A 24,935-nucleotide genomic window follows, 5' to 3' on the forward strand; every position below is an offset into this window, starting at 1 on the left:
CTTCTTCCACTGGTTGTGGGGATTTTTTTCATTTGTATTACTTTTATAATATAGTCCACAAAGAAAAGCCATTCTTTGTGTCATTTCTCATTTTGTTTCTCTCCAGCTTCTCTGTGGCTACAGACTGTGTCACTGAGGGGCTGCGCTCTTGGTGGCTTTAAAGGAACTACAGGATCTCCCAGCAGAGTTTTCTGCAGAGATGCCCTTTTGTTGCCTTCTCTGGAGCTGCAGCAGCAATGTCTGTGTGCAGAGCTGGGGCAGATCAGTGCTGGCCCAGCAGCTGTGCCCAGCAGCAGCAGCAGCAGCACTTGGTGTTGCCAGTGCTGCTGCCGTGGCCCTGCCCCGCTGCCCTGGTGGCCGTGGTGTTGCTGCAGGGCCTGAGTGCTCTCGGGGCCGGGCACAGCCCTGGGGGTGGCAGTGCCGGGGCTGCAGCAGGGACAGGCCATGGGCACTGCTGGGGCAGCGCTGACGCCTCAGGCCAGGCCCTGGGGGCTCCAGGCTCCTTGCCCAGCCTCTCTCAAGGACACGGCCAGGCCAATGCTCAGCACAGAAACCCCCGTCAGCAGCCCCAGACTGGCCGTGGGCAGGCTGGGGGCAAACAGCATGGCTGGGGCTCTGCAAGGGCCCTGGGTCAGATGGGAAGGAGCAGCAGAGCAGGGCCTGATCCATGCCCAGTGCGCTGCACAGCCCAGGACAGCATCCCAGAGCGTCCTCATGCAGCTGCCAACAACATCCCCCCTCTGCAGCCCTGGCCTCTCCCCCAGCTCACACAGGTGCTCCATCCTTGCAGGCACAGACACGGCAGCACTGCCTCAGCAGCCCCTGTTTGCATTGCACACAGCAGGGGCAGCACCCCCATGCTGTTGCTGTGGGGACATGAACCTGAGGGAGCACAAATGCCATCAGCCCCTGGGGCCAGCAAGGGCTGGGGGACGCCAGGGAAACCACTCAGCTTTGTCCTGGCCTCTGCACTCAGCCAGAAAATTTGTTCCCATCAGCTGGGAGTTTCCTGTGCCACTGCAGATGCTGTTGCTCAGAGCCAGGGCTTCCTGGCAGCCACCCCCAAACTGCCCACAGCATTTCCTTTCCTTCCCCTCTTCTTTCTTTACTGTTCCCTTGAATAAATTTCTTCCTCTTGCCCAGCACTGTTCCCTGCCCTGCAAACAGCCCATCCCTGTTTGCCCTTTCCTCTCTGGCCCCACTCCCCATTGCAGTTCCAGACTTGGCCCCATGGGAACGTCCCTTGGGCAGCAGGATCATCCTACAAGTGCTGCAGGAATTGCCTGCAGGCTCCTGCAGTGCCTGCTGCTGCTCCCTTGCCAGAGGCACCCCAGGCCAGGGGGGCACCTCTGGGCTGCTGTGTCTGCCTCTGGGGCTCCCTGTTCTGGGCAATGAGGAGGAGCTGCAGAGGGTCTGCAGGACTGACAGGATGGGCTTGGGGCTGCCAGGAGAAGCTGAGGGACCTGGGCTGCTGGAGCTGCTGAAGAGGAGGCCCAGGGCTCATCCTGCAACTGCTCCAAGGGTGGTTCCAGAGAATCCCAGAATCAACAAGGCTGGAAAAGTCCTTGGAGATCATCAAGTCCAACCTGTGCCCTGACACTGCCTTGTGTCCCCTGGGCCTCCTCTTCTCCAGGATAAACAACCCCAGCTGCCTCTGCTGCTCCTCACAGGACTTGTGTTCCAGACCCCTCCCCAGCCTTGTTGCCCTTCTCTGGACACGCTCTAGCCCCTCCATATCCTTTCTAAATTAGGGGGCTCAGAACTGCAAACAGCACTCGAGGTGCTGCCCAAGCAGTGCTGAGTACAGGGGAAGAATCAGTGCCCTGGTCCTGCTGGCCACACCATTCCTGATCCAGGCCAGGAGCCACTGGGCGTCTCTCTGGTGGTCCCTGGTGGTCGTGGACCCCAATGTTCCAGTGGGCCTGGCTGAGCTGGCCGGACACTGAGGCTGCTGAACTTCCAGTTCCCCTTCTCACACAATGGGCATTGTGTGGCTTCCATAGGCCTGGGGTTGTGGAGAACAAGCTCCAGGTGTCAGCTCACCTGGTGTAGGCAATTGATCATCTGGTAACATGAGGTCACAGAGTGGGCTATGACATCAGAGAGTGTGGGATGTGAGGTCATTGATAAGCTGTGACATCATAGACTGCCTCTGTGACATCACTGAGTTGGCTGTGACATCACAGAGCAGCTGTGTGACATTAGAGAATGGGCTGTGACATCACAGAGCAGGCTGTGACATCCCAGAGGGGCTGTGTGCCATCCCAGCAGGGCTGTGTCAGGTCACTGGGTTGGTCACTCTGCCCCAGCTCTCCCTCACAGTTTCTCCCAACAAGTCCAATGCTGTTCATGCCCAGCAGGGTCCCTGTCCCCTGGGATCCCCTCGGCCCACCTGGAGCCACAGCCTCCTGTGACTGTGGTCACAAGGGTTTTCAGGATGAAGAAGAGACGAGAATGTTGACTCCATGATCAGAAGGCTTGATTTATTATTTTATGATATATGTTACATTAAGTCTATACTAAAAAGCAATAGAAAGGAAAAGGTTTCTTCAGAAGCTAGCTAAGCTAAGAATAGACAAGAATGAATAACAAAGATCTGTTTCTCAGACTGAGCAAGAGCCAGCTCTGCCATGAGTGATCAGGAAATCCCAACATCCACAGGAGACCAATCACGGGTCTACCTGTTGCATTCCACAGCAGCAGATAACCATTGTTTACTTTTGGTTGCTGAAACTGCAGCTTCTCACAAGGAAAAATCCTAAGAAAGGATTTTTCATGAAAGATGTCTGCGACATGTCACCTTTTTTTATTTAGTTAAATTAAAAGGAAAAAGTGTTTGTAATTTTCTCTGCTGTACTCACGCCAAGGAAAAGACAAACACTTGACAGGTTATCTGTTGCCAATCAAACTCCACTCAAGTGCTCCTGTGGAATGAACTGGGAATTTCTTGACCTGTAGAACATAAAAGTCTATCATATCACTAAAACAATTCTACAATATAAGAAAATGCAAAAACAATGCAAAGAAAATTCAAGTCCAAGCAGCTGAGTTTCAGGAAAAGTCCATGGTCTGAAGATGTTCCTCTTTGCCATATCTGAAAGATTCTTTTGGTCCTGAAACAGGCTTGCTACAGAAAAGTCCATCAATAGTTATCAAAAGTCCATTGACAGTCTTCAAAGAATTTTGAGAAAATTTCTGAAATGTCTTGCCACAGCCCTTCATTGAACAACTTGGGCTGAAGCCAATCCATGCCTCTGAGCTGCTGCCAGCTCTTTCACCCTTAATTTTTTTTTTTTTAATTTTTTTTTTTTTTTTTTTTTTTTTTTTTGGTCGGAAAGAGCAGCAGCAGCAGAGGAGCCAGAGAGAGGCCCTTGGGGGCCCTGGCCCATGTGGAAGGATCAGGAACCCCAGACCTGGCCCACAGAAAGGTGGCCCAGGACCAGAAGGGGGAAGCAAAGCCCCCAAACCCAACAGGAGGCCGGGAGGTGGCCCTGGCCCAAGCAACCAAGGCAGACAGCCCAGGCCCAGCCCCCGAGGCAGGCTCTGCATTGGCACAGACCCGCACCCTGTTGCCAGTTCAATGGCAGAAGGGGTGACCAAACGCTTCCTTTCCCCAAAATCACCGAGGCATGCCGGCAATGGGAAGACAGAAGCTGTCCCGAGAAACTTCGTCTCGGGTCTGGGGATGTCCTTTCCCCACAGCAGACAAGCGCGTCTCGGGTCTGGGGATGTCCTTTCCCCACAGCAGACAAGCGATGCTCGCTTCCTGCTGTGCCCTCTGCCTCTGCGATGCAAATGCACCACGTGTTCCTCCCATCTGCCTCACGGCACCACCTCCACCCCCTCTGGGCTGGGGACCGGGGCAGAACTTTCGGGACCCACCTCCCCCTCGCCGCTGGGCCGCGCGAGGGGTGGCAGAGAGATTCGCATCCCCCAGGGGGAAACCCCAGACCAAGCACCCCCCAACCTGCCAAGTATGCTGATCTTGAAAACAGGCAGCCGGGCTGCGCCCACAGCCAGCTGTCGGGCCATGCCTCCTCCACGGAAGGACAGGCTGACGCCCTCTTCCCCTGTCCCAGCTCCCCCCGTAGGGGCAGCCCCGGGACAACCTGAAAAACTCAGGGAGGAAGTCACGCTGGATGCAGGAGGCGCCGCTGCAGCTGCCGCGGGCTCCAGGGCAGCCTCTGACGCAGACACGGAGGACGGAGTCCCCGCAGGCGGCAGAACTGCTGGGGCGGGCAGCGGGGCCACCTGGGGAGGCGGCGGGGGCGGTGGGGGTCACACGGGGTCGGCAGCTTCTTCTGCACTGGCCTCTGACATGGGCCGCGGAAGCGCAGTCGCAGAAGGCGGCGGAGCCCACACGGGAGGCAGCGGGACGGCTGGGGGGAACGGTGGATCGCTGTTGCCCAGCAACATCGGCACAGCCACGGGAAGCGGTGTCTCTGAGGTCTCAGATGCAGGCGTGGAAGCCGGCGGAACCACGGCCGGAGCGCCCACAGGCTCTGCCGGAGGGACGGCTGCGGGAGGGGCCGCGCGGGGAAGCGCCCGCACGCGCAGGGCGGGCTGAGGCGGCGCTTGCGGCGCTGGGCGGGGCGGTGCTCGCGGCGCTGGCCGGGGCGGCGCCGCCCACTCCCATCCCCCCTGAAAGCAACGGGAGGGGGGAAAAAACGGCTCCGTCTGAGCATGCTCCGAAGACGCAGTAAAAAAAACCTTCGGCCGCGGGCGAAACTTCGCCCCTCCACTGTGGTTCAGGGGGGCTGGAAAGCAGAAGAGCATCCCCCTCCAAAGGGTCTTCCCCCGGAACCGGGGGGAATGGGGCTTTGCCCTTGCAGTTAGCAATCCAGGGAAAAACAGCTGCTCTCCGTTTCAAGACTAGAAAGAGCTTCAAAAAGGTTGGATAAATTGAGGGGCATCCGAACCCACGGCCCAAAAAGAATTGGAAAATGGAGTCCATACACTCCCAGACAAACATATCGAGGGCATATAGCACATTCGTAAAAAACCCAAAGAGCTTTGCCCATCGAAAAAACTCATAGAGATCTGTCTCCAACAGGAGAATTCCATCCTCTTCACCCCATTTTTGCCAGAGGGCAAGAAGTTTCTCCTCTGAAGGGGAGAATGGAACCTCATCCTCTAGGGGAGAAGTCCTCCAGATGAGCAGCCACAAACTGCGAATGGCCTCATCTTTAGGAGGGGAAAAACCAACAGTACCTTGTGACAGTGTCCAGGACTCTCTGGCTATCTGCACGGTGCTCTTGAGCTTTCTGAACATCTTCCTGGAGGCTTTTCAGAAGGTTCTCTTTGTGGTCAGCCTTGCTGAGAACTCTGTCCAAATTCGGATCTTCAGTTCTTCAGCTCCTGGCTAGAATCCACTTCTGTGGTCACTTGTGAAGCAACCATCAATGCCACACATTCGGGGCTTACCCAGTGCAGCAATGCTCCTCTGGTGGTCTCACCAAGTGATGATTGTCCTCCTCAGTCGAGGGTCACCAATTGTGACTGTGGTCACAAGGGTTTTCAGGATGAAGAAGAGACGAGAATGTTGACTCCATGATCAGAAGGCTTGATTTATTATTTTATGATATATGTTACATGAAGACTGTACTAAAAAGAAATAGAAAGGAAAAGGTTTCTTCAGAAGCTAGCTAAGCTAAGAATAGACAAGAATGAATAACAAAGATCTGTGTCTCAGACAGAGCAAGAGCCAGCTCTGCCATGAGTGGTCAGGAAACCCAACATCCACAGGAGACCAATCACAGGTCTACCTGTTGCATTCCAGAGCAGCAGATAACCATTGTTTACTTTTGGTTGCTGAAACTGCAGCTTCTCACAAGGAAAAATCCTAAGAAAGGATTTTTCATGAAAGATGTCTGCGACAGCCTCCACCAAAGGATGTTCCACAGGATCCACCCCAGAGCCTGACATGGGGACAAGGGGCCAGGGCTGCGTGACCAGGACATCAAGGACGGGGATTATCCAGGTCACTGGGGCCTGGGTTGGGTTGCCCAGGGCAGGAAAGATGTCTGGCAGCTTGAGCAGGGTCTGGGAAGGGCCTCCAAGGTGGGGCTGGAGCCCTTGGGCTGTGAGCAGAGGCTGAGGGAGCTGGGCTTGTCCAGCCCAGATCAGGGAAGGCTGAGGGGCTCCTCATCCCAGCCTGGAAGTGCCAGCGAGGAGGGGATGGAGAACACAGAGCCAGGCTCTTCACCGGGGGCCTGGTGGGAGACAAAAGCCAATGGGTGGAAGGGGAAAGACGGGAGATCAGCCAGGACAGGAGGAGATGAAATGAGTCAGGCTGGTTTCAGCATTTCCTCAGCACCAAGAGCAGCCTGACCTCCCTTCTCCATCCACCACTGACAGCTTTGCAAATCAGGAATTGTTGGAGCTGTTTTGTCCCCACTCCAGGATGAGCATCCTGATACAAGAACCTAATTGTCTTTATATCTGTCACAGAACCACGTTTGCCTAAAACTACTTTTAGGATGGAAATCCCTTGTGGGTGGTGGACTCATCAGATGCTGCTGGGACGTTGCACATAGCTCAGGGAAGAGCGTGATTGTTATTAAATTGTGTCCTCTTCAACTATGGTCTCTAGGCCATGAAGAGAAACTTTCTGTGCCTCTGAGTCTCACCAGTTCCTGACCCCCAAAGGACACAAACCTGATGAGTTGTGGTTCCCACTCCAGTGGTGGCACTTGCACCTCCCTCCATCCCCAGAGCAGAGCTCCCTTGTCCCAGAAAGTCCCTGGCAAAGGAGGGATGAAGGAAACAGGACAGGCTGTGGGGATCAGAGGCAGGGCATGGCCAGGGATTTGGGCTGGTTGTCAGCCCAGGGCAGGACCCGGCCCTTGGCCTTGGTGAACCTCATCCCATTGTCCTGGGCCCTTGGCTCCAGCCTGTCCAGATCCCTCTGCAGAGCTTCCTGCCCTCCAGCAGAGCCACACTCCCACCCCGCCTGGGCTCACGTGGGAACTGACTGAGGGTGCCCTCGATGGCCTCGTCCAGATCAGCAGTAAAGAGATTGAATTGGTCTGTCCCCAGTCCTGAGCCCTGGGGACACCCCTGGATGTGAGTCCATTCCTCAGCTTCTCTGAGTGCCAGGGGTTGGGTGAAGGAAATGGTGGGGAGGGGATAAGGACAAAGTGTGATTGATTGTCAGCCATGAAGGGTCTTGATTTTCATATCTGTTCAGAGTGCATGAGGAGGTGCTGGGGGCCAATATCTATTGGACATTGCTGATATCAATCTATAAACAGGAAAAGAAAACTTCAACAGGCAAAACAATTCTCTCCGCATTATTTTCAATATAGCATATTCACTTTGAATACACTTCTGAAATATGTTTATTTAAATACAGAAAAATTGAAAACTTAAATTATTCCCATGGGCTTTTCTTGTTCAGGTGTTTCAAACAAATATTTATGAGCTTTTCTCACTGAATTCCTGAAATGAAGAGCTCAAAAAAGACAAGGCCTCTGGAGGAGTAAAATTCATCAGCAGCCTCCGAGTGGCTGAGGATCAATGCCCATCAGAGCAGCAATGAACAGAAATGGGCACTGCTTTATGGCTGCCCAAGCTCTGGGATGGACCCTGGGTCTGGAGAAGGAGCAGCTCTTGAGGGCCCCAAGGCCGGGGCTCTTGTGCTGCCCTGGGCAGATGGGATGGCAGCAGGGGCTGCAGAGCTCTCAGCACCTCAGGCCGAGGGGAGCAGGGCAGCCAGGGAGCCTCCTTTGGCCTTGGCCAAGCACCTTCCCCCATGGCTGGGGCTGAGTCCTGTGGCAGCTGCAGCTGCTGCTGTGCCCTTGGCAGGGGCTGAGGCTGTGGGGCCAGTGCCCAGAGCAGCCTGGCCTGAGCAGAGCTGTGGGGCCAGAGCCGGCTGGGCTGGGCTGGGCTCAGAGAGGCCCTTGGTGCTGCCCAGAGCTCAGGGCAGCTGGCAGAGCTTGCAGGGAGCTGGGCCGGGCTCCGAGACCCTGGCCCAGAAACCATCAGTGTCCATCTCAGCCTGGCTGAGCATGCAGCGGCAGGACTCAGGCCAGGCCTTGTGGGGCAGGGCCAGCGCCTGTGCAAGGCATTGCAAACAGGCAAGTGGCCCAGAGAGGAGGCTGCTCTGTGCCCTTGCTGGCATGGACAGAGCAGGGAGGGGGCCCAGGACATTTGTCAGTGCCAGCCTCTGTGCCCAGCCCTTGGCAGCCCTGGCTGCTGAGCCCAGCTTTGGCCTGGGCTGAGTTTGGCTGTGGCCCAGCTCCATCCTCCTGCGGGGCTCAGGGCCTGTTTCCAGCCATGGCCAGCCCTGGCTGCCTCTCTGCTGGCCCAGAGGCCGGCAGAGCCCGGGGCAGGGCTGTCTGTGCAGCCCCACAGGTGCCAGGGGCTCTGCAGGAGCTGGCAGAGGCTGCCCAGCAGGGAGGCCATGGGGCACAGAGCCCCAAGGCTGCTGTGGGCACCACGGCACAGGGGCCGTTCCCAGCCGCAATGCTCCTGGCCTGGGCTGGGCCTGCACAGGGGCTGGGCCACCATGGCTGGGCCAGCACAGGGCCACAAAGGGACCACGCAGCCACTGCCGGGGCTGACAGCAAGGCCAGGCACACACAAGCAATTGCTGAGCATGGCCTGCGCTGGCCAGGCCTGACTGTGCCAAAGGCAGAGCTCAGCTGCCCTTGGCGGCTGCAGCAACACTCCAGAGCCCAAAGAGCCTCCATGGCTGGGCTGGAGACCAAGGCTGCAGCAGGGAAATGCAGGGCTGCTGCGGGATGGGGAGGCCATTGAATTCCAGCACACACCTCAGCTCTCTGATGATCCCGGCACCATGCTGGGCCCTGTTTCAGACTGGAGCAGAGCAGATGTTGATGGCACAGGAGCCCTGTGGGGCTGTCAGGGGCCTGCAGCTTGCAAGGTGCTCTGCTCTGCCTCAGGTGCTCTGGGAGAGGTCCAATCCCAGCTGGGCACCTCAGGGCACAAGTGGCACTGCCTGTTCATGGGCACACAGCTGATGTCTGCCTGGAAACAGGAACAGGTGTTAATACCTGTTAGTTTCATTATATACCAGCAAATCTTTATTATCAGGGCCATTTGAGTACTTTTAAGAAATGGCAGAGTTTTCCCATCAGGAAGGAGGATTTCCTGGAAGTTTACTCTGATGGCAGAAGGAGAAGAAATACTGATCTTCCCATCTACTTCTGTCACCAATATTCAGTCTAATATTTAATCTCTGATTTCCTTCAGATGTTTCCAGCCCTCCTGGTTATATGGTCATGTGTAAAGGACATCTCTTCACTAAACCAGCTGGATCTATGTCCTTCCTGCTGCTCTCAGATTTCCTCCTCCAGATGCTCTCTGGTAATTTGAGCACCTCTCAACTGACTGTTTTCATGCTTTGAACTTCAGGGAGTGGCCAGATCTCTCAAGTTAAAAAAAATATGAATTGCATATCTCACTGTGGTTATACCTATCACAGAATTTCCATTTCTTATGTATTTCCTTAAAAACTATTCCTGGTCAGAAAGCCTTGGGGGATGGTGGACATGTCAGATGCTGCTGGGACATCCCAGACAGCTGAGGGAAGAGCTGTGATGGTTATTAAACTGTTCAAATGTTCAGCTTGTGTTTGCTGGCAAGAAACCTTTCTGTGCCTCTGAGTGTCACCAGGCCCTGAGCCCAAAGGACACAAACCTGATGAGTTGTGGTTCCCACTGCTGGGGCTGCACTTGGACCTTGGCTCTGCACAGGAGAGCTCTTCATCCCCTTTCTCTCTTTTCCTCCCTCTGGGCATGGAGGGAGCTCCTGACTTCAGCCTGTGACTCGTGTGTGCAAAAGAGCAAATCTGGGCAGAATCGGGGCAGGGAGGGTTTGGGGGGACCTTGGGATCTGGTCTGGGCACAGAAGGTGTTTTCCATTGCTCTGAGACTGTCTGCTGTGCAAAGTGGATTTAATATCCAGCAGAGGAATGACTTTTGCATTTGATGGAGCTGTGCCTTCCCTTGCCTTTGTTGGCTGACAAGAAATGAACATCCCTCTGTGTCTCGGGCAGCTCCTTCTGCAAGGAAAGCAGGTGGGAGTTGGAGCCAAGGAGCTGAAAGCTGCAGGTGCAGCCTGGGCTGGAGGGAGCTCAGATTTGCACAAGGCTGCTCTGAGTGCCAGGGCTTGGATGGGGGAAATGGTGGGCTGGGGGTAGGGACAGAGTCTGATTGATTGTCAGCCATGGAGGGTCTTGATTTTCATATCCATTCCAACTGCATGAGGAGGTACTTGGTTTCAGTGTCAATTGGAGATTGCACATATTGGTTTGTGAACAGGAAAAATCCTAAACAGGACCTAAAAAGTATTTTCTCACTGTCTTTTTAAATATAATGCATTAACTTTGGATACACTACTGAGACCTGTTTAATTACCACAAAGGATTTGAAAATTAAAATCAAATGATTCCCAGAGGCTTGGCTTGTTCAGGTGTTCTGAATGTTCATGAGCCCTGGGACACTGAATTCCTACACTGAAGAGCTGAAGGCTGAACAAGCCTCTGCAGCAGTGAAATTCAGCAGCAGCCTCCAAGTTGCTGAGGATGTCAGCAGCCCCCAGTGAGGCCATCCCTGCCCAGAGACCGTGGGGGAATGGGCAGACAAGGAGAGCGTCCCTGGGGCTGGGGCAGCACAACTCAGAGGCACCAGCGGCTCCAGCTGGGCAATGGAGTGTGGAATGTGGCTGGGAAAGCCCTGCCTGGGCTGGGCCAAGCAGGACACACAAGCCCTGACCCCCATCCACTAAAAAATTGTCTCAATGAGACATTTAAAATGAATTACCATTGTTTGTGTACACTAAGTTGGATGCACTGGAGAAATATCAGCAAGAGATTCTCAGGAGCTCTAAACAACAAAACAGGAACTTTACTGGCAACTTTAGAATATCAGAGAAACTTTGGCAAAAGGTTTAATACAACATTCAATCAACAAGAAACACTTCTCATAACATTAACTTTGCTCATTCAACCTCACAAACTCTAAGCCTGTTCCATTTTAAGTTACTCAAATTTTGCAAGAAGAGGGAATAAGAAAAAGACAAATATGATTTAGAGAAGCACACACAGAGCTTCCGACTCCTGGATTCCAGCATTGTTCAGAAGGAAATTCTAAGAGGAGGGAGGGGCAAGATGTGTGCTTGCCTTGTGGTCAGCCTTCAATACCCCTTGGTCTTGCTGGGCCCTTCCCCCAGGTGGGGCTTGGGCTCATTTGGTCCCTCAGGAGCTGGGCTGGGGTTGCAGAGGTGGCTGTGGAGCATTGCCTGTGCTGTGCCAGGGACTGGCAGCCACTGCTGGGCTGAGATAGAGGCTCTGGGGGGGTTGGGGTTCCAGGGCAGGGCAGGGCTGGGCTTCCAGGGCAGGGCAAGGCTGGACCTGCACCTTCCTCCCCCACACATGAAATGTTTTGAGCCAACAATCTCCTCCAGTCTGTCACAACAGGGAATGTTGGAGGTGGAATTTAATTCTGGCCATGGGCACCTAGACAAGAAGGACAGTCCTTTTCCATAGGAAGGAAAGCACAGAGCTCCAGTGTTTGGAAGGCAGGTGAGAGCCTCAGTAGGCCAAGGCCATCCAGACTTGTCAGAAATGACATGTTTTGTCTGGGAGCTATCTTTGGATGTAGGGCATTTTGGAGGTGGAAGTCCAATCTCGGCCATGGGCACCTGGAGAAGCAGGACAGTTCTTTCCGATGGGAAGGAAAGCTCAGAGCCTTCCCCGATGTTTTGGGGACAGATAAGAGGTGACCGTTGTAAAACCAATGCACGACAGACTTGTCCTGGCAATATTCCTATGGGAACAGTCTCTGGATAGAAGGAAATTTGGAGGTGAAATCCCAATTCTGGCCATGGGTGCCTGGTGGAGAAGGAGAGGTTTTTTCCATTGGGAAGGAAAGCACAGATCTCCAGTGTTTCAATAGCAGATGAGAAGAGACCCTCAACATTCCAGGGTCATTTGGACCAGTCAGGCAGTCAATGGGAGGCCAGACCAGCCAGACCAGTTCCGTGTTCCCTTGCTTTTATGAGGTCCTGCAGTGTCACCATGGTCCCCTTCGTTCCATGGGGCCCTGCAGTGTCCCAGTGGTGCTTTGATTCCATGGGGTCCAGCAGTGTCACAATGGACCCTTGGTTCAATGGGGTCCCAGAGTGTCACAATGACTCCTAGGTTCCAGAAGGCCCTGCAGTGTCACAGCGGTCCCAATGATTCCATGAGGCCTTGCAGTGTCACAATAGTCTCTGTGGTTCCCCAGGCCCCTAAATGTCATGTGACTCCTCTCTTCCATGAGCCCTGCAATGTCACAAGGGACTTTTGGACCCTGGGGGTTTGTGGTGTCACAATGGTCTCCTTTGGCTCCACAGTGTCACAATGGACCACTGATGACAGGAGGCCCCTCTGTGTCATCCTGGAGCTTTGGTTCCATGCAGCCCTGCTGTGTCACAATGAACCCTTGTTTCAATGGGGTTCCACAATGCCACCATGGCCCTAAGGTTCCAGGAAACCCTGCAGTGTCACAATGGTCTCCTTTGGCTCCACAGTGTCACAATGGACCACTGATGACACGAGGCCCTGCAATGTCACACTGGACCTTTGTTTCCATGCAGCCCTGCAGTGTCACAAAGGCCTCTTGGTTTCACCAGGCCCCACAGTATCACAATGATCCTCTTGGTTGCGTGGGGATCCCCAGGGTCACAATGGTCTCACTGGTTCCATGGGGCCTGACACTGTCACAGTGCTTTGCTTATTCCACGGGCCTCATAGTGTCACAATGGTCTCCAGGATACCGAGAGTCCCCTCAGTGTCACAATGGCCTCTTGATTCCGTAAGGCTGTGAAGTCTCTTAGTGGTCTCTCCATTGCTTCATGAGGCCTTGCAATGTCCAAAAGAACCTTTGGCTCCATGGGGTCTCGCAGTGTCACAATGGCCCCTTGGTTCCATGAAACCCCAAAGTGTTTCAATGGTCTCCACAGTTCCATGAGGCCCCATGGTGTCACAATGGACCCTTGGTTCAATGGGGCCTCTCAGTGTCACAATGATCCCTACATTCCATGCACCAAACATTGTCAATATGGTCCCCTTGATTCCATGAGGCCGCACAGTGTCACAATGGTCCCTTGGTCTCACAGGGCCCCACAGTGTCACAATGGTCCCTTGGTCTCACAGGGCCCCACAGTGTCACAATGCTCCCTTGGTTCCATGGGCCCTGTGCTGCTGCATTCCCCCCTCCCCTTCTCAGGCCACCCTGCCAGCTGAGAAATGCTCCTTGAGGCTCGGCCTTGGCCAACAGCCCCTGGGCTCAGCTCCTCTGCAGCTCATCACAAACACTGTCTGCTCCAGGCACTGCTGCTGCCCAACCAGCTCCTGCTTTCTGGAGGAGCAGCCCTGGGAGCTGGTTTTGTTCCCTCAGTGGCACAACATCCCTGTTCTCACCCTGCCAAAGAAAGCTGTTGGTGCCAAGTGCGGCCAGGATGAACCATTGCTGGGACTGAAGCCCCTCTCTTGGGGCCCTGCAAACAGCGCTCCAAAAGGAGCCCTTGGAGCTCTCCTGGGCCAGCGACTCCCTCTGAGTGGGGCCTCTCCCAGCTGGGAACTCTCCCGTTTGCTGCACTCGGGGATCCCCAACAACGACGGAGCCTGGGCCAATCCCCCCACTCCTCCAGGCTCAACCCTTCACCCGCTGGGGAGATGCCAAAGGATCCACAGGGAGCATTTCCTGCCCTCAGGGGAATTTCTCACAGGTGCCTTGCACTGACTCTTTGTGTCTGTGTGCACACAGGAGTGCCTGTGCTGGGGAAATGTGGCAGAAATGCTGCTCTCTGAGGGCTTTGAGTGCCTTGGATAGCTGAGCCAGTCAGGCCTGTAGGTAAGGTTAAGTCATGAGGTCTAAGCTAAGTTAAATGCTGTTAAGAGTTGTTCTTTTGCTAAGTTGCTTAATATAAGTTATAAGCAGAGTTAAATACTGATAAGTGTTATTCCTCTGTTAAATTGCAAAGTCATAGGTTAAAAGTTAGGTTAAATACTGTTAAGTGCTGTTTTCCTGCTAAATTATGAAGTTGAAGGTATCAGTTAAGTTAATGTTAAGACCTATAAAGTTTGAGCTCTGTTAAGATTTTGGGCCATATTTATTTTACCCTCACTGCCCTTGTGTCTCATACACACACACAGGGACAGCTCTCGGTTCATTTCTGGTTTGATTGCCTGGATTCTCTTTGGTTTTGTTGTTGCTTTGTTTCCTTGATTTGCCTGAAGTGTCCAGTCAGGAGCAGAGTGACTCTTGCCAAGGAACTTTGTGCTGCTGTCCCTTTATATTAAATCTGGTTTTTGCTGATCCCTTGCTGGGGATGTTTTCAGCGCTCTCAAGGCCTCGTTGGTAACAGGGTGAAGGAGTCCTGGGCCAGGCTCTGGCCCTGGGGACACGGGGATGCTGCCGGGGGGTCCCTGTCCCCCTGTGCCACCCCCAGGGCCCCGGCCCCCGTCCCCGTGTCAGGCTCTGGGGTCGATCTCGTGGAACATCCTCTGGAGGAGGCTGCGGGGCCGGGGGTGGGGGGACCCTGGGGGACAGGGGACCCCGCTGTGCACGAGCAGGGTTGGATTGCTCTGGGGGGAACTGTGAGGAGGGCCGGGGCAGAGTGACCTCCGCAGTGACCTCACACAGCCCCTGTGATGTCACACAGCCGACTGTGATGTTACACAGCCCCTGTGATGTCACAGAGCCAATTCAAATATGTCACTTTGTTTTGTCATACTGCAGTGCTGTGATGTCACAGAAGACTGTAATATTACAAAATTACCCTGTGATATCACAATCTGTTCTGTGATGTTACAGCCAGCTCTGTGGTGTTACACAGCCACCTGGTGATGTCACAACCCACTCTCTGATGCCACAGATCCATACTCTATGGTGGCAGAGTCTGCTCTATGGCCTCACATCCTACTCTGTGATGTCACAGCTCCCTCAGTGATGTCACAAAACCCTCAAGAACTCATTTACATTGGAACACTGAAGTTTCTTGGACTTTGAAGAGATCCCTGTCAGGGACACAACTGAGAAAGTGTCCCCAGGTTCCAGGTAGAGCAGAACACTGGAGGCAGTGATGGCAGCTGGGGACAAGCAAGGCAAAGGTGTCTCTGGTGCTGAGCAAACCTGGGTGTGTTTCAGGAATGCAAAGGGCCAAGGCCTGAGCCCCAGGGCTTGACCAGGCAGATCCTGTCCCTCCCTCCTTGCTCAGGGCTCTTCCCGGGATGGGCACTGGCATGTGGGGATGTGCAATGCCAAGGGCAGGAGCATGGGGCGGCCCCTGCCAGGCTGCTGAGCAGGGACAAGGAGGCAATGAGGCCCCAGGCCTGCAAGGGTCACTTGTCCCCTCGTGGCCTCAGGCCCAGGGCCAGCAGCCATGGCCAAAGTGCTGCCCAAGTTGGCTCTGGCAGGGCTGTCTTGCAGCTGCTGCCCATCCCTGTGCCCTGTGCAGCCCAGGCTGTCCTACGGTGTCCCTGCCCTGTGCCTCTGTCCCTGCAGGCTGTCGGCATCCCCCGGCTGCCCCACCTGGCTGGGCCCTTCCTTTGCTGACAGCTCTGCCTCCTGCCTGCCCCTGCCTGCCCACACAAAGCCTTGGGCTGCTCCAGGATCCTTCTGGGGGACGTGCTGCACCACAGCCCTGCCCTGGCTGGAAAATTCTTTTGTTTGGTGTCCAGCCTGGGCCTCCCCACTTGGTATTAATTCTTCCTTTCTCCAGCTGTTCTCTACTATGTCAAAAGCATCCACCATCTCTGAAACCACCCTTCAGTCCCTCCCAGGGCTCTCCTCTACTGTCCTCAGTTTCCACCCCACTGAGCATGGAGCTCCTATGTCCCTACAGAGTGGTCAAGTGCTTGAGGCCAAGAGCACCTGGACAAGAGGCACAGTTCTTTTCTATAGGAAGGAAACCACAGAACCCCAGGGTTTGAAGGCAGAGGAGAAGGAGTCACCAGAGGCCAAGGCCAGCGAGACCTGTCTGTCCTTGCAGCTTTTGTCTGAAAGCAGCCTTTGGATATTTGGGGAGTTTTGGGGGTGGAATTCCATTTCAGCCACGGGTTCCTGGATTGGAATGGCAGTTCTCCATAGGAAGGAAAGGACAGAGCCCCCGTGTTCCAAAGGCTGATTAGAGGCAGCCCCAAGGAGGCCAAGACAGCCAGATCTGTTTCAGGGAAGAATGCTTGGAGAGACAGAATTTGGGAGGCCAAACCCCACTTTTGTCTATTGGGCTCTGGATGAGAAGGACAGTTCTTTTCCATAGGAAGGAAAGTGCAGAACCCCAGTGCTTCAAAGGATGATGAGAGCTGGCCCTTAGCAAGGCGAGGGAACCTAGATAGTCCTGAAAGCTTTTGTCTGGAGCTGTCCTTGGATTTAAGGGATTCTGGAGGCGAATTTTCAGTTTTGGCCATGGATGCCTGGACTTGAAAGATGTTTTTTTCCATGAGAAGAAAAGCATAGGCCCCCGGTGTTTTGAAGGCAGTTGAGAGGTGGCCCCCAAGAGGCCAAGGCCAGCCAGAGCTGTCTGTCCTGGCAGCTTTCATATGGAAATAATCCTTGGATATAATCAAATTTGGAGGAGGAATCCCAATTTCAGCCATGAACCCCTGGAGGAGAAGGACAGTTCTTTCCCACAGGAAGGAAAGCACACAACTCCAGGGTTTCAGGGGCTGATGAGAAGCAACCCTCAATATGCCAAGGTCAGCTGAACCAGTCAGGCAGTCCCCAGGAAGCCCAGCCATTCAGACCTGTTCCATGTTCGTGGATCCTTGGGTCCCTGCAGCATCACAATGAGCCCTTGGTTCCATGAGGTGCTGTAGGATCACAACAGATCTTTGTTTCCATGAGGCCCAGTGATATAACAATGGTCTCCTTGGCTCCACAGTGGCACAATGGCCCCTTGCTTCCATGAGGCCTTGCAGTGTCACAGTGATTGCCTTGGTTATATGAGACCCTGAGGTGACACAATGGCCTCTTGGTTTTAATGGGTCCTGAAGTGTCATATCAGTCTCCTTGGTTCTATGAGGCCCCACAATGTCACAATGGCCTTTTGGTTCCATGAGCTTTTGTACTGCCAACAACAGCCAGCAACAGTCTCCTTGGTTCCACGGTGTCACAATGGACCCCTGGTTCCATGGGGACTCACAATGTCAGAGGGGTCTCCTTGGTTCCATGAGGCCCTGCAGAGCCCCTTGATTCAACAGGGCCTCAAAGTGTCATCATGGCCTCCAGGATTCCATGAGGCCCTGAAATGTCGCCATGGACCTTTGGTTCCATGTGTTCCAGCACTGTTCCATGAATCCTTAGTTGCATGGGGCCCTGTAGAGTCACAATGGACTCCTTGGTGCCACACAGTGTGACAACTGCCCCTTGGCCTGCCAACACTCCACAGTGTCACAATGGTTCCTTGCTTCCAAGAGGCCTTCTGGTGTCACAATGGCCCCTTGTTTCAATGAGGCCTTTGGTGTCACAATGGTCTCCATGATCCCATAAGGCCTTGCAGTGTCACAACAGACCATTGGTTTCACTGAGCCCCACAGTGTCACTGTGGTCCCCTTGGCTCCATAAGGCTCAAAGTGTAAAAATGGCCTGCAAGGTTCCATGAGGCCCTGCTGTGTCACAATGGACCTTTGGTTCCATGATGTCCCAGAGTGTCACAATGGTATCCTTGGCAGGGGCAGGCAGGAGGCAGAGCTGTCAGCAAAGGAAGGGCCCAGCCAGGTGGGGCAGCCGGGGGATGCCCACAGCCTGCAGGGACAGAGGCGCAGGGCAGGGACACCGTAGGACAGCCTGGGCTGCACAGGGCACAGGGATGGGCAGCAGCTGCAAGACAGCCCTGACAGAGACAACTTGGGCAGCACTTTGGCCATGGCTGCTGGCCCTGGGCCTGAGGCCACGAGGGGACAAGTGACCCTTGCAGGCCTGGGGCCTCATTGCCTCCTTGTCCCTGCTCAGCAGCCTGGCAGGGGCTGCCCCATGCTCCTGCCCTTGGCATTGCACATCCCCACATGCCAGTGCCCATCCCGGGAAGAGCCCTGAGCAATGAGGGAGGGACAGGATCTGCCTGGCCAGGGGCTGGGGCTCAGGCCTTGGCCCTTTGCATTCCTGAAACACATCCAGGTTTGCTCAGCACCAGAGACACCTTTGCCTTGCTTGTCCCCACCTGTCATCATTGCCTGCACTGTTTTGCTCTACCTGGAACCTGGGGACACCTTCTCAGTTGTGTCCCTGACAAGGATCTCGTCAAAGTACAAGAAACTTCAGTGTTTCAATATAACTGAGTTCTTGAAGTTTTTGTGACATCACTGAGGGTGTGGTGACATCACAGAGCTGTCTGTGACATCCCAGAGTAGGATATGAGGCCATAGAGCAGACTCTGCCATCATAGAGGGTGGCTCTGTGGCATCAGAGAGTGGGTTGTGACATCACCGGGTGGTTGTGTAGCAACATAGAGCAGGCTGTGACATCACAGAACAGATTCTGGCATCATAGAGTGACTTTGTGACATCAGTCTTCTGCAACATCACAGCACTGCTGTATGACATCACAAGGTGACATAGAGTTGGCTCTGTGACATCACGGGACTGTGTGACATCATAGGAGGCAATGTGACATCACAGGGGCTGTGTGACATCACAGGGGCGGTGTGAGGTCACTGGGGAGGTCACTCTGCCCCGGCCCCCCTCACAGTTCCCCCCAGAGCAGTCCAACCCTGCTCGTGCACAGAGGGGTCCCCTGTGCCCCCGGGTCCCCCCGCCCCCAGCGCCGCAGCCTCCCCCAGAGAATGTTCCACGAGATCGACCCCAGAACCTAACACGGGGACGGGGGGCCGGGGCCCTGGGGGTGGCACAGAGCCTGGGCCAGGGCTCCTTCACCCTGGTACCAACGAGGCTTTGAGAGCGCTGAAAACATCCCCAGCAAGGGATCAGCAAAAACCAGATTTAATATTAAGCAACAGCAGCACAAAGTTCCTTGGCAAGAGTCACTCTGCTCCTGACTGGACACTTCAGGCACACCAAAGAAACAAAGCAACAACAAAACCAAACCAAATCCAGGCAATCAAACCAGAAATGAATCAACAACTTTCATTCCGCATGTGCATGACACAAGGACACTGAGGGCAAGGATAAAAGGAATACAGCCTAAAAGCTTAACAGAGCTCAAACTTAACAGGATTTAACTTATACCTTAACCCTAACTGATACCTTAAAAGCACAGGACTTAACAGTATTTGACCTAACGTATAACCCATGACCAATGAGAAAACATTTTTTGGTCCTGTTTAACTTTTTTTTCCTGTTAATTCATTGATATGTGCAATCTCCAATTGACACTGAATCCAAGTACCTCCTCATGCAGTTTGAATGGATATGAAAATCAAGACCCTTCATGGCTGACAATCAATCACACTCTGTCCCTATCCCCACCCCACCATTTCCCCCATCCAAGCCCTGGCACTCAGAGCAGCCTTGTGCAAATCTGAGCTCCCTCCAGCCCAGGCTGCACCTGCAGCTTTCAGCTCCTTGGCTCCAACTCCCACCTGCTTTCCTTGGAGAAGGAGCTGCCCGAGACACAGAGGGATGTTCATTTCTTGTCAGCCAACAAAGCCAAGGGAAGGCACAGCTCCATCAAATGCAAAAGTCATTCTTCTCCCTGGCTCTGCCCTACCCCTGATCCCCCCAGCCTGTCCTGTTTCCTTCATCCCTCCTTTGCCAGGGACTCTCTGGGACAAGGGAGCTCTGCTCTGGGGATGGAGGGAGGTGCAAGTGCAGCCACTGGAGTGGGAGCCACTACTCATCAGGTTTGTGTCCTTTGGGGGTCAGGAACTGGTGAGACTCAGAGGCACAGACAGTTTCTCTTCATAGCAAAGAGACCATGGTTGAAGAGGACACAATTTAATAACAATCTCACTCTTCCCTGAGCTATGTGCAATGTCCCAGCAGCATCTGATGAGTCCACCATCCACAAGTGATTTACATACTAAAATTAATTTCAGATAAACATGGTTCTGTGACAGATATAAACACAATTAATTTCTTGTATCAGGATGCTCGTCCTGGAGTGGGGACTAAACAGCTCCAACAATTCCTGATTTGCAAAGCTGTCAGTGGTGGATGGAGAAGGGAGGTCAGGCTGCTCTTGGTGCTGAGGAAATGCTGAAACCAGCCTGACTCATTTCATCTCCTCCTGTCCTGGCTGATCTGCCCTCTTTCCCCTTCCACCCATTGGCTTTTGTCTCCCACCAGGCCCCCGGTGAAGAGCCTGGCTCTGTGTTCTCCATCCCCTCCTCGCTGGCACTGCCAGGCTGGGATGAGGAGCCCCTCAGCCTTCCCTGCTCTGGGCTGGACAAGCCCAGCTTCCTCAGCCTCTGCTCACAGCCCAAGGGCTCCAGCCCCACCTTGGAGGCCCTTCCCAGACCCTGCTCCAGCTGCCAGACATCTTTCCTGCCCTGGGCAACCCAACCCAGGCCACAGTGACCTGGATAATCCCCGTCCTTGATGTCCTGGTCACACAGCCCTGGCCCCTTGTCCCCATGTCAGGCTCTGGGGTGGATCCTGTGGAACATCCTTTGGTGGAGGCTGTGGCTCCAGGTGGGCCAGGGGGATCCCGGGGGACAGGGACCCCGCTGGGCATGGACAGCATTGGACTTGTTGGGAGAAACTGTGAGGGGGAGCTGGGGCAGAGTTGTCGCAGACATCTTTCATGAAAAATCCTTTCTTAGGATTTTTCCTTGTGAGAAGCTGCAGTTTCAGCAACCAAAGTAAACAATGGTTATCTGCTGCTGTGGAATGCAACAGGTAGAGCCGTGATTGGTCTCCTGTGGGTGTTTGGATTTCTTGACCAATCATGGCAGAGCTGGCTCTTGCTGTGTCTGAGACACAGATCTTTGTTATTCATTCTTGTCTATTCTTAGCTTAGCTAGCTGCTGAAGAAACCTTTTCCTTTCTATTGCTTTTTAGTATAGTCCTAATGTAACATATATCATAAAATAATAAATCAAGCCTTCTGATCATGGAGTCGACATTCTCATCTCTTCTTCATCCTGAAAACCCTTGTGACCACAGTCACAATTGGTGACCAACCCAGTGACCTGACACAGCCCTGCTGGGATGTCACACAGCCCCTCTGGGATGTCACAGCCTACTCTGTGAGCTTACAGCCCCTTCTCTAATGTCACACCGCTGGTCTCTGATGTCACAGCCAAGTCTGTGATGTCATAGTCTCCTCTGTGATGTCAGACCTCTGCCCTGTGATATCACAGCTGGCTCTGTGATGTCACAGAGGCAGTCTATGATGCCATAGCTGCTCAATGACCTCATATATCCCATTCTGTGATATTATACCCTACTCTGTGACCTCATGTTTCCAGATGATCAATTCCCTACACCAGGTGAGCTGACACCTGGAGCTTGTTCTCCACATCCCCAGGCCTATGGAAACCACACAAGGCCCATTGTGTGAGAAGGGGAACTGGAAGTTCAGCAGCCTCAGTGTCCTGCCAGCTCAGCCAGGCCCACTGGAACATTGGGGTCCACAACCACCAGGGACCACCAGAGAGACCCCCAGGACAGAAGAACACATGGGTACAGGGGAAGGGGGAATATGCTAATGATTTTGGGGAAATGATTATCATATGTGTGTTTAGTCCAGGACAATCAATGAATATGTGTGCAAAATATAGAAAATAAACAGAAACTTTCCTGTGCTCAGCCTGCACAGCTTTGGGAGGAGCTCTCCCCCATGCATCCAGCTGAATAAAGAATGCTGCTTCTTAATGCTACACTGGGGTTAAGGAGTTTTCTGTTTTACTGAATTTTTGGTAACACTACCACTGCCAAGGAAAGCTCTGTCTGCTGCTTTTCACAAACAGAGAAGGGCTGGGGGCAGATGTGGGGCTCAGAGGCTGCCTGGGGCAAAGTGACCATGAAATAATCAAGTTTTCAATGTTCTGCGAAAGAAGAAGGGGCAGCAACAAAACTTCTGCACTGGAATTAGCAAGGGCAGACTTTGGCCTGTTTAGAATGCTGATTTGGGGAATATAAAATCAGGTACTGACTTTTTTAAAAAGAAACAGCCCTTTAAATCAAAGGGGTCCAGGAAGGATGGACACATTTAAAGAAAGTAGTCTTAAGGGGAAGAGCAGCCTGTCCCAGTGTGGCAAAAGATGAGCTGGTGATGAAAATGACTGGCCTGGCTGCCCATGGAGCTTTTGTGGGAAGTCAATGGAAGGAAGAGTGAGCATCACCTTTGGACACAAGGTCAGGAAACTTAGGCAGTGTTTAAGGATGTTATTAGCTTATGCAGAAAGAAAAGGAAAGAGGTGAAACCTCAATTAGAGTTTAACCTGTCCACTTGTGTGAAAAATAATAGAAAATGTATCTATAAACAAATTAATAGCAAAACATGGGATAAGGAGAACCTCTACTCTTTATTGGATAAAGTGGAGAATATAGTAAAGGAAGATAAAGAAAAGGCAAGGCTACTTAACACCTTGTTTGTCTCAATTTTCAATAGTAGGACAGGCTGTCCTCAGGACAAGTGTTCTCCTGAGCTGGTAGATGGGCACAGGGAGCAGAACAGCCCCCTGGAATCCAGGAGGAAGCAGCTGGGGACCTGCTGAGACACTCAGATGCTCACAGGTGTATGGGATCAGATGGGATCCATCCCAGGGGGATGAGGGAGCTGTGGATGAGCTCCCCAGGCTGCTCTCCATCATTTACCATCAGTGCTGGCTCAGCAGGGAGGGCCCAGAGCACTGGAGGTGCCAGTGTGAGCCCATCCCCAGGAAGGGCTGGCAGGAGGAGCTGGGGAACTCCAGGCCTGTCAGCCTGACCTGGGTGCCTGGCAAGGTTATGGAACAGATCACCTTGAGTGCCATCACAGGGCACCCACAGGATGGCCCAGGGATCAGAGCCAGCCAGCGTGGATTTAGGGGTGGCAGGTCCTGCCTGACCAACCTGGTCTCCTTTTATGCCCAGGTGACCCAGCTGTGGATGTGGGAAAGGCTGTGGATGTTGTGTGGACTCCAGCAGAGCCTTTGACTCTGTCTCTGACAGCATTCCCTGGAAAAGCTGCAGCCCACGGCTTGGGCAGGTTCCCTCTTCGCTGGGAGATTTAAGAGCTGGCTGGAGGCTGGGCCCAGAGAGTGGTGGGGATGGTGCTGCACCCAGCTGGTGTCCAGGCACTGCTGCTGTCCCCAGGGATCTGTGCTGGGCCCAGTCCTGTTTAATATCTTCACTGATGATCTGGGTGAGGGGATCGAGTGCAGCATTCACAAATTGCAGATGGCACCAAGCTGAGTGTGAGTGTGGATCTGCTGGAGGGCAGGACAAGAAGACACAGCCTCAAGCTGCACCAGGGGAGGCTCAGGCTGGACAATAGGAAGGAGTTCTTCACAGAAAGGGTGAGTGGGAACTGGAATGGGCTGGCCAGGGGGGAGGTGGCAGAGTCACTGTCCCTCTCCAGTGGCACTCAGTGGCATGGTCTGGGTGACAAGGCAGTATTAGGGCATTGGTTGGACTTGATGATCCCAAAGGTCTTTTCCAGCCTATTTGATTCTGTCATTCTGTGATGATTGGGACACTCTGGGGCCATTGTGACACCCTGGGGCCCCGTGGAACCAAGGGGCCACGGTGGAACTGCGGCACCAGCGAGAACATTGTGGCACTGTGAAGCCCTATGGAACCAAGGAGTCCATTGTTACATTTTGGGGACCCATGGAACCAAGGAGACCATTGTTGCTCTGCATGGTCTCATGGACCCAAGGAGACCAGTGTGACAGTGCAGGGCCTGGTGTAACCAGGAGGCCATTGTGACACTGAGGGGCTCCATGGAACCAAGGACATCTTTGCAGATGTCACCAAGCTGGATGTGAGTGTTGATCTGAGGGAACAGAGGAGTGGTCTGCACAGGAACCTTGGTAGGATGAATCCAACACGGTGAGCTTTAACAAGTCCAAGTGCCGGGCCCTGCACTTTGGCCACAACAACCCCTGCAGCACTACAGGCTGGGGACAGAGTGGCTGGAGAGCAGCCAGGCAGAAAGGGACCTGCAGGGACTGATGGACAGCAGGCTGGACATGAGGCAGCAGTGTGCCCAGGTGGCCAAGAAGGCCAATGGCTCCTGGCCTGGATCAGGAATGGTGTGGCCAGCAGGAGCAAAGCTTATGTGCCAGCACTGATCTGCCCCCAGCTCTGCACACAGACATTGCTGTGCAGCTCCAGAGAAGGGAACACAAGGGGATCTCTGGAAAAAACTTTGCTGGGAGGTCCTTTTCTTCCTTTAAAACCACACGGAGTGCAGCCCCTCACTGACACAGTCTGTTGCCATGGGGAAGATGGAGAGAAACAAAATGGTAAATGGCAAAACCAATGGCTTTTCTTTGTGGACAATATTAAAAAACTGAAACATGGGGGGAAAAAAGAACAAACCCACAACCAAACCCAAAAGAATTATCAAAGGTGATTTATATTACATGGCCTGTCCCTGTTGCAGCCCCAGCACTGCCACCCCCAGGGCTGTGCCCGGCCCCGAGAGCACTCAGGCCCTGCAGCAACACCAGGGCCACCAGGGCAGCGGGGCAGGGCCACGGCAGCAGCACTGGCAACACCAAGTGCTGCTGCTGCTGCTGCTGGGCACAGCTGCTGGGCCAGCACTGATCTGCCCCAGCTCTGCACACAGACATTGCTGCTGCAGCTCCAGAGAAGGCAACAAAAGGGCATCTCTGCAGAAAACTCTGCTGGGACATCCTTTAGTTCCTTTAAAGCCACCGAGAGCACAGCCCCTCAGTGACACAGTCTGTGATCACAGGAAAGGTGGAGACAAACAAAAGGGGAAATGGCAGAAACAATGACATTTCTCCGTGGACGATAGAGTCGGGCTTGACAGCTAACTTACAAGCAAAGCTGAGGTATAAGATGAAATAAC

The 24,935-nt window shown here is 53.7% G+C and overlaps 1 protein-coding gene across 1 annotated transcript in view; it reads right to left on the reverse strand.

The window, feature by feature from the left end:
* LOC118700706 (zinc finger protein 268-like) overlaps nucleotides 1-24,935 on the reverse strand; it is a 260,704-nt gene that overhangs the window by 174,397 nt on the left and 61,372 nt on the right.

Source organism: Molothrus ater, chromosome 35 (assembly GCF_012460135.2).
Source record: "Molothrus ater isolate BHLD 08-10-18 breed brown headed cowbird chromosome 35, BPBGC_Mater_1.1, whole genome shotgun sequence".
NCBI classification, from domain to species: domain Eukaryota; kingdom Metazoa; phylum Chordata; class Aves; order Passeriformes; family Icteridae; genus Molothrus; species Molothrus ater.